General features: G+C 41.4%; 1 pseudogene; it reads left to right on the forward strand.

Moving 5' to 3' along the window:
- The first annotated feature begins 3786 nt into the window (after positions 1-3786).
- LOC134367963 (melanoma-associated antigen B10-like) lies at positions 3787-5761 on the forward strand (annotated as a pseudogene).
- Positions 5762-13267: the final 7506 nt, after the last annotated feature.

Below are 13267 nucleotides of genomic sequence, written 5' to 3' on the forward strand. Positions count from 1 at the left end.
AGTACTAGGAAACGTTACAAGGTGTTTCTATCACCAAAGAAGAAGAATTAGCCTGAAGAACTGGTATAGTTTTAGTCAATCATTTTTTATGCAGTTGCACTTGATATCTTTATGTGAATTTTGGAGGATAGAATTAGAGTATATCATTGATCCTTTAAGAAAGTCTTCTAGCTCAGTAGACTATGAATACTGTTAAATGACCTTCAGACATAGTGTCAGCAACAGTCCTTGCATAGGACTTGACCCTGAAAACCCAGACATAGGTAGACATGAGAACAAACTCTTTCAAGCCATTACCACAGTAGTAATAGTTTGAAGATGTTGGAGTCTGTGCTTCCTTTTCTATTATTTTTATTCTCATACCTAGACACTCATTAGAAAGGCAATGATCAGCAAAATCCAGACCATGTGAAACTGGTTGGAACATAAGACTTGTTTGTTGTTTGTTTAACAAATAAGTACAAGCAAAAAGATGTAAGGTATGTATGTGTGTTGGGGTGGGTTATGAAGCTATAAATTAATGGACATAAAAATAATGGCCATGATTAGATTTTATTTGGAACCTGGTTATTTTTATTTTTTTAAATATACATCAGTGAGGTAAATGTGAAATGTAACTGGATATTTGATCATATTAAGGAGTAAATTTATTAAGTTAGGATGGGTGTAATTGGTTTATGCTACTTTCTCTTAGAAATAGATACTAAATATTTAAGATGAAGTGGTAAGATGTCTAGGATTGTTTCATATTATTCCAGTGGCAGAGATGGTGTTAAGTACAAGCACAGATGGGACCAGAGTGGCCATGTATTGATGACTTCTGATTCTGAGTCTCAGGTGTATTCTCTCTACTGCCGAATATGCTTGAGAATTTCTACAATGAAAATATATACATGGTCATTAAATGTAAAATTACAAATGAATATAGGCCGTTATTTAGAAAAAATATGAATGATCTAGTTGGTCCAAACAGAAAGAACAAATTGTAATTGAGCAATAGAAAGCAAAACTGTGGTTAAAGTTCCAACTAACTTCAAATGTGTCAGGCATAGGCAGGTGGGGGCCAGTTAGACCAAATAATCACCGAAAAACTAACCACCACCTTATGGAAAAACATCCAAAGCTTACAAAATGATTAGAAAATCGTCGATTCATTTTCCCAGGCTAGTTCTCTTCACTAAGAAAACCAGCTGAGGACAATCTCAGCAAAGAAAATTATACTTGAGCCAAGCTCATCCAAACAGAGGCAAAGAGCCTAAATAAATACAGAGCAGGTTCCATATAGTAGTGATGTAAATGAAGGAAAAACAAAAAAGTCTGCATGCAAAAAATGTAAATATGATATAACAGTAGGGGAAATAAATTGCCTAATACATTACATTAAGAGATTGGGGGGGGGGGGGAAGCTTTTGATCATGTACTGAGGTGAAGAAAAAGCTTTTGAAAAACATACAGCACAAATACCTGAAAATAACATTTAGCAAACTAACATTATAAAGGTACTTCCATTTCCTAAAATCTATAGAAAAAAAAAATCTTAAACGTGAAATATAAAACGATGGGAGCATTACCATTAAAGTAAGCAACAAGACATAGCAGTGTGCTACGTACATAGCAAGAGGACAAGAATATATAAACAAATAAAAGTTGGGAATATTAAGAAGAAATAGAAAATTTTCGGTGAAAATAAGATCATCATTTAAGAAAATCAGAAGGAAAAGTCCACGGGTTATTCAAATGAATAAGTGACTTTGAGAGATGGTGTATAGATCACTACTGTAAAACCATGAGCCTCGATGCACAAAGCAGTAATATTAGAACATGGATATAATACATTTATTACTATGAATGAAGTCTAAAATAAAGTGAATTTCACTACACAGTACAGTGCAACGCTGGACAAAGTGAAAAGACCTTGGTCTCACAAAATTCTCTGCACATGTGCGTCTTCTCTGTAGAAGTTAAACCTTTGAGAACAGAAAGTTCCGAGATGTCTACATTCGCCTAGTGAAGGGACCCCATGGTCACTGTGCACTTTCTCGGATGGTTCAGAACCAGTTCTGTGCCCCTACCTGGTGCCGCAGCCTGTCCACCTCACGTCATGCCTGGGAAGCAAACTTACTATGGGTAAGGGTTTAAGTTGAGAAACTGTCCAGAACTTATAGGGAGGTGGAATTTCCGCAAGGATCCTTCAATCAGTGAAGCCAGAAGTCAAACTGGGGATCTACCTCCTAGGACAGGACTTACAGAACCACCCACTCCGCAACACAGGGGGCACCACAGAACCGCGCGATCCCTACATAGTGCGCTGCCGCCGCCCTCAGCCCTGGAAGGCCCCGTGCAGGGGTGACAAGAAGAGGCACACCTACTTCCGCCTCTGGAGTTTGTGGGACGCGAGAACTTGTCGTGAGACACTTGGCGTCTGCTCAGCAGACGGAGACGTCCAGGTTCTGCCAAAAGGTAAGGTGAAGACGTCGAGTAAGGTTTAAAGACACCCCCTACCCCCAAAGAGAGAAGGTCAGCAGAGGGAGTCCTCTTCCATGAGCCTGAGAGTTCACTTCAGAACATCCAACAAGGACTGAGGCGACTTTCTACCCCAGGACAAAGGATCCCCACAGAGCACCAACATTACTATGAACCCTGGTAGCTCTTCTGCAGAACTGTGAGGCTAAGGTATCCTCACTTTATCCTTAGTGACAACAGCGGGCGGAGGGCCTTGGTCTGACAGGGCAGTGGGAGGTCATGAAGAGGACGTGAATCAGGCCCTTTGGTAAGTCAAAGTGTGGACTGAGGGAGGCAGGCTCTACTTCTGTGGTTAGCATTGGGAAACCCTGGGCGGATGTGTCCTTCTGAGTGCACACCCCGCCCCAATCTACCCCCATGGCATACTCTGGAATATCAGGTGGACGAGGGACGTGGTCTGATTGATATTAGGCCTCAGGACTGCGGAGGGAAAGGTACAAGCATGTCAAGGTGAGGAGTCATGATGAGAAACCGTAATGCTGAGGAGAACAGAGGGGTTTTCACAGAGCCTTACATACTGTGTCATTCCTGATGGGGTCCCTGAGGAAGATAAGTCAGAAGCCTCCCTAATATCCTCCTCAGGAGACTCAATGATGTGAAGTCCTTGCTTTGAGGGAATAAGTCTGAGGCCAGCAGAGGGAGGGGAATCAGGCCGTACAAAAAGAAAAATTGAGGATTCTGAGTGAGGACCAAGAAGTGTAAATACCACGTAGAGAAAGGATCTCACAGAGCTCCACCATTGCTGCCATCCCAGGGTGTCCTTGAGCAGATGTGATCAGATGAGATTCCCCCTCAATTCCTAGTCCAGGGCATCAGGGAGCTGAGGGCTTTGGTATGAGAGAGTCAGCATCTAAGCACTTAAGTAGAGAAATCACAGGTCACGCCAGAAGTCAAGGTGATGACCCAGACTGTGAATTGAGAGAAACATTTCCTACGCCACAACAGAGGAAGCTCCACAGGGTATGGACCTGCCAGACTCTGTCAGCCGCAGTAAGACGCAGGCCCCACGGGAGAGCTGCAGCCTAACATACACTCTAGTTACGTCCACAGGGTCCTCAGGGGAAAGGCTCATCAGTGAAACGGAGGGTTGTGAGTTCCTTGAGCAGTGCCCTCCAAGAAACCGGCAGAGGCAGCCTTTGATAAAGCCAAGGTGGTGTTGCCCTGCTGAGGAGGGTCACACTATCTTATCCTCTTTCCTACATGTCACTGAATCATCTGCCCTCTGTCCCACACTCCTGCCTGCTGTCTCTGACCACAGTCATCATGCCTCGGGGTCAGAAGAGTAAGCTCCGTGCCCGTGAGAAACGCCGCCAGGCTCGAGAAGAACCCGAGGGTGTGGAGGGTGCTCAAGCCAGTGTAGCGGAGAAAGAAAAGTCCGTTTCTTCCTCGTCTCCTGATTTCAATGAAAATCCCCAGAGGTCATCTGCTTCTGGCAAAACACGCAATCAGCAAAAGCCAGGGAAAGCCCCATCCAGCACTGCTGCTGCAGCAGCTGCTTCCTCCACAAGATCTCATGAAGGCGCCACCAGCCAAGTTGAGGAAAAGCCAAATATCTCACAGGCCCAGGCTTCCACTGAGAACAGGGAAAGAAGCCCTGTAGTAAACAAGGCTCCAATGCTGGTCTGTTACCTGCTGCACAAGTATCAAAAGAAACAGCCCATTACAAAGGCAGATATGCTGAGAAATGTGATCCAAACCGATAAGGACCACTTCCCCGAGATCCTGAAGACAGCCTCTAAGGAACTGGAGCTGCTCTTTGGCCTTGATGTGAAAGAAGTCAATCCCAAGAGGAACCTCTATGTCCTCAGAAACAAACTGGAACTAAGCTGTGATGCCAAAGTGAATGACAACACAGGCTTGCCCAAGACTGGCCTCCTGATGACGGTTCTGGCTGTCATCTTCTCGAAGGGCAATTGTGCCACTGAGAAGTACATCTGGAAAGTGCTAAATATGATGGGAGTATACGATGGGGAGGAGCATTTCATCTGTGGGGATCCCAGGAGCTTCTCACCAAAGATTGGGTAAAAGAAAAGTACCTGGAATATCGTCAGGTACCCAACAGTGATCCTCCAAGGTATCAATTCCTTTGGGGTTCAAGAGCTGATGATGAAACCAGCAAGATGAAAGTTCTTGAGTTTTGGGCCAAGATCCATCAGACCGTCCCTAGTGACTTCCCACCCTTGTATGCAGAGGCTCTGAGAGAGGAAGAGGAGCGAGCCCGAGCCAGAGTTGCAACTAGGGCTCGTACTGCTGCCATGGCCAGTGCTCGTTCTAGGGCCATTTCCAGTAGCTTTTCCTGCCCGAAGTGAAGGCTGAGGAAAATTCTTGACTGTGTTGTTGAAGAGGAGAGCTAGTGTTCTCATTGGTGGAGGTTCGGGTGAGGCACACAAACTGGCAACAACACAGTGTGTAACGTGTGTGTTCTTGTTCTATGTGGTAACTTGGATATTGATTTAAATGTTCCTCTTAATAGAAAGTTTAAGTAGCTTCAGAATCCAAATTTATATAAGTCATATATTTGTTGATGTGTATGAGTTTCAAGAATAAGAGTTTTACTATTTTGTAGAAACAATTGTGAAATTTTGCATCTTATTTGGTGATCTCAAAGAAGATCACAAAGTAGTGGATTTGGCTTAATAGAAAGTTTAAGTAGCTTCAGAATCCAAATTTATATAAGTCATATATTTGTTGATGTGTATGAGTTTTAAGAATAAGAGTTTTACTATTTTATAGAAACAGTTGTGAAATTTTGCATCTTATGTGTTGATCTCAAAAAAGATCACAAAGCAGTGAATTAGGTATTTCCTTGGAAATGTGAAAAGACAGAGCAGTAAAATAGTTGGTATCAAGAAATAGAGGAAAAAAGTTAATGATTCTAAATCCTTCTATTTCCTCATCATTTGTAGTCTGTTCTCTGAAAATAGGAGATATATACTTGTATATGATTAGCTTATTCAAGAATGTATGTGAGTGTACATCTACATCTTAATAAATTTGACGTCTTGCACTGTCTCATTATTTATTTCTGAAACATTACTTGGACATTTGCTCTTTGTAAGGCTCTGTGCTAATTTGGGCAGCCTAAGGATAAACAAGGCCCACCTATGCCCACTGAAATTTAAAGTCTAAGAGCAGCTGTCATGTAGTGAAGGTGGTGAGATATACCCTAAAACATAAAGGATGAGTCAAATTAAAGTGGAAGGATGCAGATGACAGCAGTCAAGTGCAAATGCCCTGAGGCGGGTGAATTTGGAACTTCCAGAAACTGCAGGTCCTTAAAATGAGTTCATTTTAAGTTAGTCTGGGTGGTGGGTCAGTTGAGGCTGTGGGGTTGTTGAGCAGGTGCCAGATCCTCAAAAAGGTGTGTCCTGGACTAATGCCTAGTATGGAGAACTGCTTTTAGTAGTTACTTTGGTGTCATGGATTAACTAGAAAGAATCTGTCTCCTAACATGAATTGAAGGTGTCCTGTATCCTTCCCCAGTGTCCTTTTTCCAGTGCAGTGCACGGGCTATGTGTTTTATGCACATCAGCTCCAGGGAGTTTCTGAGAAATAAGGGTGATATCACCTGACATAGGTGTGCTCAGAAGGCACTCTGCTGGTAGTGTTCACTCTGGCCTGGGACAGCGATCCCACTCCATTAAAAGGGCATTTTATTAGGTTGTCTTGAGTGTAATTTGGCCAAATCTTAAGGGCTAGGTTTTTAATGGAAGTGACATAAATGAAAAGAGGGGTGGTTTGGGTGGAAGAGCAGTGGGAAAGGATGGAAGGAGTAATTCCTTGACACCAATTCTAGGAGCCTTAAGTTATATCGAGTTGGGGAGTACTCCCGCACACTCACAGTGAAAATATAACTGCAAAAACTCATATAGTAAGTAACTGACTTTCACTTGCTAAGCAGTGTTATGTCTGATTTGTGTGCTGTGTCATAGAATACAAATTCTCTGTCATTTCTTGGTTTACAAAAAAAAAAAAAAATATCACAGAGCAGATTTCGGTAGGGTCTGGTGTCAAAATGGTAATAGTAATAACTGCCAGGTATTAAAATTGCAACCGATTCCAGGTACTGTGTCAGGGGCTTTCATGCATTACATTCATCCCCGGAATCCTGCATGGCAGAGCTTATCAAGCTCACTTCACAAAGAGCTTGAGCCTCATAGAAATTAGCAATTTTCCTGACTTCACATGGCTCACAAGTGTCAGAATTAGAACCCTGGTCTGAATTCTTTTAGAGCACACATTGTTCCCACCCCTCCTTGCCTAAGCCAACCGTGTGTGTCTTAATTCATTTTTCTTCTCACTACTGCAGAATGCCTCTAGGCAATGGAAAGGAGGAACCCGGGGCTGGTGTACTAACTCCGGGTGTAATAAATGCAGGAGGAAATGAGAAATAAACATTTGGGGACTGCCTATGGGTCTCATTTGCTAGGGTCCACTTGGTCCTAGCATCAGGGTTTTTTGAAAGCTGAGTTTGCCCAGGTGCCGGCACATGGGACAGACCCAGCACTTCCTGAATTACATTGCTCTTCCCCTGAGTGTGCCCCAGTGGGCCCACAGGCCCAAATCTGCATCCTGACCTGCTGTTCAGCTCTTCCCTGCTTCCTTCCATGAAGACTGCACCCTGCTTGCTGTGGCGAAGAAAGTCCAAAATAACCTTCCTTCCTTTTTCCTGACTTAGAGCATTCCAACTCCCTATAGACAGCCCCTACCTCATCTTTCACCATGGAAGCCCTCTGATGACAATAGTCCCTTCCACGTAACTGTTTATTTTGGCAGTGAAGTTTAGGTGTCTGCTCTTCTGCTCCAGGTGCTTCAACAACACTCGCAAAGATTTTTCCAAATGTACTTGTGAGTAGAGTCATATTTGGTACAGAATGTACTTGTTTGTGAAAGATAACCCTGAAGTTAAAGAGGAGGTTTTAGAAAGCAGGTGAGGTTAGAAAGAAAGAAGAACGTCATTTCGTGACTTACTTGATGCTGTCACTGAATCAGTACACTGATGAGTGAACTTAACTAAATAGTAAAAACTTAAAGCCTCCCTGTTAAGGGGTAGATGAGGAGGAACCTAGGAAATCACTGTATGGAAACCATGCCCAGAAGCCGGAATCTTAAAATCCCTGGTGTTTTTCTAGGACAAAATAGTAGTTTCCAATGCTGACATATCAAATTGCCATGGATTAAGGACTTAAAATGACACCTTTTTTTTTTTGCTCAGGGATTCACAAGCCCAAATCAAACCATCAAAGCGTGGCTTCTTATTGGGAGGCACTGGGTAAAATCTCATTCTAGACTCATTCAGGCTGTTCTCAGAATTTAGGTCATTTATCCATTTTGAGTTAATTTTTGTATATGGGGTTAGGGACGGGTTATATTTTGCATGTGGTTTAGTTTTCCAAGCACTATTTGTTGAAAAAATTTATTCTTTCTATATTCAGTGGTCTTGTCACCCTTGTTAAAAATAATTTGAGCGTAGGCTTTTGGCTTCATTTCTGGGATTTCAACTTTATTCCATTTTTCTATATGGATGTCCTTATGCCAGTACCACACAGTTTTGAATAATGTAGCTTTGCAGTACTTTTTCAAGTTGGTAAATATGAGTCTTCCCACTTTGTTTTTCTTTATCAATATTTTATTGGCTATTGGGGACCGCTTGCAGTGCCATATGAATTTGAGGGTCAGCTTCTGTATTTCTGAGATAAACTACTACTGTAATTTTAATAAGGATTTACACTGAATCTGTAGATCACTTTGAGGAATATTTCTATCTTAATCATGTTAAGTCTTTTCAGGCATAGACCTGAGATGTCTTTCAATTTATTTAGGTTTTTTTTTTTTTTTTTTTGCCACTTTGGTTAAATGTTTTCCTTGTTCTTTATTTATTTATTTATTTTTTGGATGCTATTAGAAATGCAATTATTCCCTTAATTTTCTTTTTGTCTTTTTCTTTTTTTCTTTTTCTTTTTTGGTGAACTGATTTTTGAGTGCTGATCTTGTACCCTGCAACTTTGATGAATTCATTTATTATCTTTAGTGGTTTTATTTATTTATTTTTAACCTGGAACTTTCTGCATTCAGACTGTGCTATCTACCAATAGAGATAATTTTACAATTTCATTTTCAGTTTGGGTTCATTTTACTCATTTTTCTTGCTTAGTTGTTCTGGCTAGGACTACCAATATAATTAGGGATGAAGCTGCCATCTTTGTCTTGATTCTTATATTAGGGGGGATGCATTCAGTCTTTTACCATTGCATATGACAACATTTGCGGAACTTTTTATGAATTGCCTTTATCATATTAAAAATATTTGTTTCTCATCTTAGTTTGATGAGAGTTTTTATCATGAAAGGGTGTTGGATTTTTGTCAAAAGCTTTTTCTGTATCTACTTAGATAATCATGTTTTTTTGTTGTTGTTTTATTAATGTAGTGTATTATATTGATTGATTTTCTTATCTTGAACTACTCTTGCATTCTGGGATAAGTTCCACTTGGTTATGGTTTATAATCCTTTTAATGTGCTGCTGGAGTCTTTTTGTTCATATTTTGTTGAAGATTTTTGCATTTGTATTTATAAGGGATATTAGTTTATAGTTTATTTAAAAAATTATCTTTATATTTTGTGTGCTCTTTAAGAAAGATTTGTAATTATTGTTTTATGCACTTGTCTTTTTAATCATATAAGAAACAAAAAGGCGTATTGTTTGCCAAAAGTACAATAATGGTCGTTTTTATATTTACCTGTGTAGTTACATTTACCATTGATCTTTATGTTTTTACATGGCTTCTATTTACTGTATATTGTCCTTTGCTTTCAACCTGATTTGACTCCTTTTAGCATTTCTTGTAGTGACATACTCTCCTAGCTTTTGTTTATCTGGGGATGTCATTATCTCTCCCTCATTTATGAAAGATAGTTTTGCTAGTTATAAAATTCTTGGTTGTCAGTTTCTTTTTTTTCTTTCAGCATTTCAAATATATTATCCGACTGCCTGCTATCCCCCATCATTTCTGATGAGAAATCAAATATTAATTTTATTGATGATGTTTTGGACATGATGAGTTGCTTTCCACTTTTGCATTAACATTCTCTCTGTTTTTGGCTTTCAATGGTTTTATTATACTGTGTATTCACATAGATATCTTTGAGTCTATCATTGAGATTCTTAGACTTTTAGATTCTTGCCTTTTTCAGATTTGAGAAGCTTTTAGCCATTGTGTCTTCGCACACATACAAATTATGTAGATTTGTTTGTTTGCCTGTTTGTTTGTTTTTCCATTTTGTCTTTCTCCTCCTTCTGGAACTCCTATAAAGCTCCTACCTTGGTATGCTTGATGGTGTACCAGAGGTCCCTTAAGCTGTTTTTATTTTTCTGATTTATTCTTACTGCTCCTCATATTAAATAGTTTCAATGGCCATATGTTAAAGTTTGCTGACTACTTTTTCTGCCGGCTCAATCTGCTGTTGAGACCCTTTAATGAGTTTTCATTTCAGCTATTGTGCTTTTTGCTCTCAAATTTCTATTTTTTAATAATTTCTATATTTTTTGTTAATATTCTGTATTTGTTGAAATGTAAACTTCATGCTTTTCTTCATTTCTTTGTTTGTGGTTTCATTTTGCTCATTAAACATATTTAAAATAGCTGATTCAAAGCCTTTTTCTAGTAAGTGAAATATGAGTACTTCCTCAGGGATGATTTCTGTTAATTTCTTTTCCCTGTGAATGGGCCTTGTTTTTTTTTTTTTTTTTTTTTTTTTCTTTGCATGCCTCATAATTTTTTGTGGAAAACTGGACATTTTGAATATTCTAGCATGGTAAGTGGAAATCAGATTCTTTCTCCGTCTCAGGGTTTGTTGTTCTTTGCTGCAGATTGTAGTTGTTTGATTCTTTGGTTACTTTTCTAAACCATTTTAAATAAATGTATCCTTTTTATGTGTGGTTTCTGAAGGCTGAGTTACTTTAGCTGTTGTCAGCTCATGGTTTGACAGTGATCTCCTTAAACAATGGGTTTAAGTGGTCTTTTTCTTGATTCAGCTGTTGCTTGATTACTATAAATCATTGGCTGTCTCCCAGAGTTCCGGCAAAGCTGATTCTGATAGCTTTTGCTCATTTTTTCAGTGTTTCTGTGGGGGAATGTGCCCTTGGATCTCCCTACTCCATCATTTTCATTTACATAACTTCCAGTTGCATTTTGATTTCAATGTTACCTTCTGCCACTGTTCTACAGTGGCACCTTTCTCACAAATTAGGGATTAATACATAGGGAGTATGTTTAGATATTGTCTGTTCAGTTCCATTAGTGTACTGACCTATTTTTCATCCATACCACAAACTCTTAAGTATTATACCTTTGTAGTAATTCTTACTGTCTGGTTCAGTAGGTAATCTTTTCCTCATTTTTCTTAGATACATTTGATTAATCAGCTTATCATATTTTACATACATATCTCATTTATATACACATTCAAGTACAAAGCCTATTAAGTTTGTTTGGGATTTTAGTTAATTTTAGTTAGTACTGTTTCAATTGCAAGTGGCAGAAATCCTATTTAAACTCAATTTTGAAATAAAAGAGAAATTTTTTTGTACTCAGATAACAGAAAAATTCAAAGGTACTCCTGGTTCCAGGTATGCCTGGCTCAGAATTCTCAAATGACATTATCAAGAATTTGTTGGTTATCAGTTCTGGTCAAGATGGTGGAATATATGGTCCCCAGCATTACTCTCTCTCAGAAATGAACCAATTTACAACTATAAAATAAAAAGCAACAACAGCCTAGCTGGGGCCGCTAGAGCTCAAGGGAAGAGGAGGAGAGTCCTACGGAGGGCATAAAGGTGGGAGAAGCCACGATGAGAGAAAGATAAAACTGCTCTGACCATTTTGTGCCAAAGCTGCTTTAAGGCTGGAACTGCTGAGCACACGTAGGAGGAGCTGGCAAAAACCACAGCTGTTCCCTTTGGATGGGGTTGCTTGGAGGCAGCAGGGAAGAAGAGGGCCTTGGTGGCTCCCAGGCCAGCAAGACTGCTAATAGTGTTCCCGTGGACCCATGCACAAGTTAGGAGCCAGAACAACTGAAATAATGGGGCCACTCAGAGCCCAGTGAGTCATCACAAGGGACTGGTGCACTACCCATCCCATGGGAAATGTTTGCAGCATGTGCAGTGGGAGAGATGGGCCCACCGGGGGAACACTAGGGCATAGCAAGGACAGCTGATCTGCACCCCAATCAGTGCAGGACCACTCAGAGGAGTCTGGTCAAGAATATAGAATTGCATGGGGTGCAGTTTGATGAAAAGATTCAGGCCCAGATCAGAGTTACTACATAACCCAGGTGTGCCAAGTCTCTGGAGAGCCAGAAGTACCTATAAAGTCAACCATTATAAACTGTGCTGCACAAAGAGCCATCCCTGGGGAAGCAACAGCAAAGTAGAAATTTATCTAAGCCACAGAGCTCAAGTACAGGTCCCAACAGGAAGTTCCCCCACTTTAGAAGTATGCAAAGGACAAAAAAATTAGTTCCAGCTCTGACATACCACCAGTGCCTTGGGTCTGCCCAGGGATGTGAGGCATGGCGTCAGGGACTGGAGCCCCCTCCCACAACCAGGCTCACCACCAGCACCTTGGGGGCCACCAGGGGACCTGAAGCATGGAGACAGGGACTGTATCCAACTCCCACAAGCACAAACACTATGCCAGTGCCTCAGGGCCTACCCAGGGACCTGAGAGATGGGGCTGGGGACCAAATCCCCCTCCCCTCAACCAGGCACACCACACCAGTGCAATGGGGCTCACCAGGGGACCAGAGGGATGGAGCATGGGACTGGCCCCCCCCTCCCACAACCAAGCACACCATGCCAGCACCTTGAGGCCCCCCAAGGAACCCAAGGCTTGGAGCCAGGGACTGGACTCCTCTCCCACAACCAGGCACACTGCACCAGTGCCTTGGGGCCTGCCTGGGGACCTGAAGCATAGAGCCAGGGACCGGACCCCCCTCCCACAACCTACCACACTGCCAGAGCCTCAGTGGAGCCAGGGACTGGACCACCTTCCCACAACCTGGCACACTGTGCCAGCACCTTGGAGCCCACCTGGGAACCTAAGGCATGGAGAAGGAGAAGGAAAAGAGACCCCCCCCCACAACCCGGCACACTACCAGCACCAAGGAGCATGCCAAAAACATCACCTCCACGTGGGTGGCCCACCACAGCCACCACAATAACCATGGCTGCCACGGAAGCAGCTAGATGCCACAACCACCACGCAGATGGTCCGCCAGCTACTGGAGTGCATTGACACATGGGGAGTCACCAGCAGAGATAAAGAAAAGAAGAGGATGCCTCTCTTTACAAAGCCCATTCCAGAGTGATAGAAGAAGCATCTGCTCTATGATAATATTGGGGGACCTGATAGCACCTCTCAGCATTGGACAGATCATCTAGGCAACAAATCAACAAAGTAACCATTATTCTTCCAGAAAGAGAGAAGAAATCTAGGGCAATTAGAGGGGGGTGGGGGGAGGGTGAGAGAGATGAGGTGAGATTGGATAAGGGGATAAAGAATAAGTATGATTTGTAACAATATATATGCTAGTAATGTTGATTTGATCAACATATCCCAATGTTGAACCCCCCAAATATGTGTAATCAATTTTGATTCAATAAAAATTTAAAAAAATAGTTTGCTGGTTACTTTTCATCTCTTAGGTTTGCTTTCTTTAATTTTAAATTTATTCTCAGATAGGTT

This window comes from Cynocephalus volans, chromosome X (genome assembly GCF_027409185.1).
Source record: "Cynocephalus volans isolate mCynVol1 chromosome X, mCynVol1.pri, whole genome shotgun sequence".
Taxonomy (NCBI): Eukaryota; Metazoa; Chordata; class Mammalia; order Dermoptera; family Cynocephalidae; genus Cynocephalus; species Cynocephalus volans.